The sequence below is a fragment of the Pieris brassicae genome, chromosome W, assembly GCF_905147105.1.
Source record: "Pieris brassicae chromosome W, ilPieBrab1.1, whole genome shotgun sequence".
Taxonomy (NCBI): domain Eukaryota; kingdom Metazoa; phylum Arthropoda; class Insecta; order Lepidoptera; family Pieridae; genus Pieris; species Pieris brassicae.
In genome coordinates, this window is record NC_059679.1 from 2,409,389 (window position 1) to 2,414,665 (window position 5,277).

The window sequence follows — 5,277 nt, forward strand, 5'->3', positions numbered from 1 at the left end:
TAGGGCTCCGTCTGTTACCTTAGGTCTCTTGGTGCAGACATCCCGTACTTATTTATATATTCACTATTTATGTGTTAGGGTACATCTGTAGGGCTTATATTTAGTTATCTAGTGCAGCTTGCTCATACATACATTACATATACTATACAGATACTCCTGACAATCAATACAAGTAATGATTAAACACACATTTCACAGTCCACTAGCTAGCAAGCTGTACAAATGTCATAACCATAAACTCTTTCGAGTAAAAATCTACACACTTAATCATAAAAAATCAGTCTCATTCGTATTTTAAACTATTTCTGAAGATTCACTCGTGGTACTTGGTTTTTTATGAACTATTTCATAATCAAACTTTTCCAACTTTAGTCTCAATTGCACAGGTCTGGATCCAGAGTCTTTACAATAGAATAGCCATTGAAGGGGCTTATGGTCTGTGACTATGGTGAACCGACGCGACGGCGATAAATGTAACCCAAACTTTCCGGTTGGGTGCCAAATACTATGGCTAAGCATTATATTTCGGTAACACTATACTTGCATTCCGCCTTGTTTGTCGTGTGTTCACGCACTTTTGGGTCTGGAGTTTAACTGTCTTACCTAGACATCCAATAGATCTATTATAAACCGCGGAGTTCCCATGTCTTGACCCAAAAGTTAATTTTTTTTAATCTTTCTAAAATAAGTGAATTATAGTAGTATGGTTATAGCGGTATGAGAGAAAGCGAAGAGTTTTGGCCTGGGCTCTAACTATTTTGCTTAGATATGTGATAGAGCTAATATAAAACGTGTAGTTCCCATGTCTGTACAATATTATGGTTTCTTTTTCTCTCTCTCTTCTTTATTTTTTTTATAATTAAAGATTTGTGGTTTTAATGAGACCTCACTTATCAAAATCGATAACAAATGCTCTGCTGTGATCAGGAAGCTGGCAGGGCATTTTACGATTTAAAAAAAAAACTGGACATAAAAGTCCAGGAATTACAACAGCGCACTAAATGGAGAACTCTGCCAATCTTAATATTGGGGACCTAGTGCTGATAGCCTAGGACAATGTTGCTCCTCTCTGCTGGAAGTTAGGTCGAGTGCAGCGGCTGATAAATGGCTTAGATGGAGTGGCCAGAGTGGCAGGGATCAAAACCAGTAGCGGCTGCATAACACTTTCATTGGTTCGGCTGAGCAAGTTGCCGGTACAAGAAGAATAAATTAAGAATGTTGAAAGAGTTTCAACGGCCAGGAGTATGTTGCGGCATTGCGCAAGTTTTATATCAGGCGCATTTTCTAATTGTACTTGACCAGCGAAAGGTCGTGTAAAGAAATAATACATATTTTACAAGGAGTCTAAAGAGCTTCATTTAACGGCCCAGTCATTCACGTAAGACTATCGTTCAAAATTAAATTAAATGTCAAGATAGGTTAACCTCTATTAACCGGCGTCACCAAAGATCTGCTCCGATACTTTGTAACCTTTATGAGTTACTCTAGCGATCCCGTTACATCAGATCCACGGCTATTAAATGAGTTAATTCTAGATTGAATCGCTATTGTTAATACAAGTAATTGATTACCAGGAGTGAATCTTCAGAAATGGTTAAAATACGAATGTGACTGATTTTATGACCAAGTGTAGATTTTTACTCGAAAGAGTTTATTGTCGTCCTATTTTTACCATAAGGAACATGAATTATCACATTGGAATGATCTTTATTTCTGTTTCCGGAATAATCATCACCATCATCTATTCTCAGAATAGAGAAGTACTAGCAAATAACAGAAAACAATATTTTAATATAAAATTTAAACAGGTATTCCAATATTCTAAACTAAAACTTTTCCTTAAGATGTGACAAGTGTTGCCTGCCATTATTTACATATTCAAACTCCAACATATACTGTGCGGCATTGCACAAGTTTTATATCAGGCGCATTTTAAATTATAATTGTAAGGTGGGGCGACATGCACCATCACTTCTAATAGTACTTGACCCGCGATAGGTCGTGTAAAGAAATAATACAAATTTTACAAGAAGTCTAAAGAGTTTCATTTACCGGCCCAATCATCCCCTAAAGAATGAACATGGTGGCCCATGAGGGGAACAAAGAAGAAGTAGTATATTAATCAAGAATTAATCAATCGAGCAGTGCAGTGCAGCTAAACTGCCACATCGAGAGATTTAACCAAAAGTTAAGTTACTTGTCATTTTCTTTTGTGTTCTCGAACTGTGTCCTTAATTTAATTATTTGTGCAAATAAGTATTTTATTTTCTAATCTTTTAAAGTAGTGAGGTTAAGTAATTGGTTAAAATTATTTGTAAATTTTTATAGCGGGTACATGTAGGAAAAAATTGGTATTATTTTTAGTGTAGTTTTCATCTTTTGATTTTGTTATTTAACATTCAATTAGATACTAAAGACACGGAGATATACATTATTATTTTTTACATATTTTCGTATATATATATATATATATATATATATATATAAATATATGTCTAAGTATTTCGTGTAATAGTTCGTAAGAACTAAATAGGTATCTAATTCCGTACTTAGGTAGTTAAATTTAAGCGCATTTGCCGACTTTTCCAGATTTTTCGCGTCGACACGGCAGTTGCATTGCACCGGCCGGGAGCCGTGAGAAAGCAACGAAAGCATTGCGTGGCAGGTACCATTGAAACGAGCAACGTGAGCCAATTTAATTTAATTTACCAAGGGCAGCGAGTTCAAAGCTACAAATGGAAATTGTGACGTTGATTATGAATACAATAATTCTCTTCATCAATATCACGTCAATTGTCATACATATTCTGCTATAATGTATTTATCCAACTGTTTTAAAACAGTTTAAATTAAACTACTACGTAGTGTATTACATTGTGGTATTGTTTCATAGAGGAATTTTCGATTTGATATTTCTATGATCCAACTAGAAGTGGTCAATGGGAACAAATCTTAATGTAATTTTGTAGTAAATACTAAGGCATTAATATCTATTAAAGAAAATACATTTAACTGTGTGCTCAAGTAAACCAAAGATATCTGGTAATTTCAGAAACCAACTCTGGAGTGAAGATGAAGAATCAATTGTATTGGATCCAGATAACGAGCTGTGGGGTGGGGTTTCTTTGATAAGCAACCTCATAATCAGGCCAAATGCTCCATGTGTGATGAACGGCTTAGGCGGGATGCACTGTACAAACATTTTAAAGAAAAACATTCTAAAATCTCCGAGGTAATTTATTTCTATTGATGTTACTTAAACTCACTCTCAGATGTAATCTTGACGTTCATCCACAGCAAAATATCAACATAAACATGAACTAGATGCTTGCGTTATTTAAAACTTATTAAAAGTAGAAATGTGGTTTCCACATTTTCATTGATAAAATCATGGAAACAACTAACAATGTTTCTCTCTTTTCCTTATATTTAATTAAATTGAAATCAAATCCAATTCCAAACCTCTTGTTTAAATTAAGTCAAGTCAATCAATACGATTTTTTTGATTTATTTAAATTAATACATTATTTATTTTGGTATATATTCGATGCCTCTAAGGTTTTTAGAGTTTGTTTATTCTTCTCCATTGTAGTGCAACCTAGAGATGACGTTAAGTATATTGAACCGAATAAAAACCAAAGTAAGGACGATGTGGAAATTGAAACTTTGGAAAATATATCACAGGATTACTGAAAGGTATAAGTTCTGAATGTTAGTTTTAAGAATATTTTTCATATAAATTTAATTTCCTAAATAAATCTTCACAATTGTAGGGCGATGTGATACCAGTAATAAATGTAAACAAGAATAATACTAATTAAATTAAATAATACTAATTTCAATTTTCATTTAGTAAAACATTAAGTATATCTTGTATTCTATGTTAACTTTGAACTTTGTTGGCTTTATTTTTAGTGTATGTTACATATAGTTATGTATAATTTTTGTTAGCTGTAGGAATAATAGATAAATCTTCTGTTTAAATCTGTTTCAATCCGGTACAAAATTTCTAGGTGTACCTAGGGCAGCGAGTTCAAAGCTACAAATGGAAATTGTGACGTTGATGACATTGAATGAATGAATACAAAAATTAATTTACATCAGATATAGACAGAGAAGTGGGTGAAAGAAATAAGGAAATTGATCCGCCGGATATAGGACAAGAGGTAAGAATTACTTAATATTTGAACGAAATGCTTCCAGAGTGACCATATAAGGACACTATTGAGCAGAGAGCACGGATCTTTAATTGCTATAGTCCTGACATACTTTTCACTTCATCCACCTTCATGCCAATTAACATGCAGGCTCATCAGTTCTGGGAACGTTTTCCTTCCTCTTTTACTGACAAAGTCTACTCACCTGACCGACATCATTATCCAGTTCCATTGTATATCCAGATTGTAAACCATTTCTCATTCATCCGTTCTATATGGCCAAATTACATAAGCATTTCATACGATGTACGTACGATGCCTCCAGTATCCTTCGACGTCTTATTAATTTTCTTCCGTTAGCGTAGTAATTTTTTTTCTCACAGTTGTTGCCTGGAAGAGATCGCTCGATAGCGATAAGGCCACCAGTTGCCCTCTTCATTCCATTATATCAACTGTGTTATATTTCTTTATGCAATGAAGTGTTAATAAATAAATAAATACTAAATCAAAGATATTATTATTTAAATAGATTATAGTTCCAGTACTTTAATTTATATTATTGGAAGCATAGTTGACACAATGAAGATATGTTTAGATATGAGTTTACACATAATTTTTTTTTTCGAAGAGCGGGAAATCGAAAACTTCGGAACATACGTCACATGCCTACTCAAAACGGTCCCAGAGAATAAAATTAGCGCGAAACTTCAAATGAATATTGTCAATCTAATTATGACAGCTCGGTTACAGGCTCTGCAGATAAATGATTCACCGGTTTTGACAATTAACGAACCATAGATAATACAAATGTAGACGATAATCAGGTTATGCTTTGGGATAGTTAGAGAATATATTTTATTCAATTAATTTAGAGGAATAATTTTTATTCAACATTAAGTGTATATAACTTACCAAACCCAAAATCAGTGGTCCACAGCGAAAAAACACATTTTTGAACAATATTTTCGAAAAAGCAATAAGTAATACATAAACGGTAACTATTTATTTGTAGTTTTTCCTGTCCAAAGCAAAAATCAGTGTTTACATTGTAAAAGACGTTTTGTGTTTCCGTTTGTTCGACTATTCAGAGACGTTATTCCGAAATGTTCCTTACAACCGC

At 33.5% G+C, this 5,277-nt stretch overlaps 1 long non-coding RNA gene across 1 annotated transcript; it reads left to right on the forward strand.

Annotated features, from left to right (window-relative positions):
* Window positions 1-2,843: 2,843 nt before the first annotated feature.
* Window positions 2,844-5,070, forward strand: LOC123718285. The gene is made up of 4 exons (XR_006754976.1): window positions 2,844-3,232; window positions 3,593-3,696; window positions 4,014-4,166; window positions 4,786-5,070. It is a non-coding gene; the product is annotated as an uncharacterized LOC123718285 (long non-coding RNA).
* Window positions 5,071-5,277: the final 207 nt, after the last annotated feature.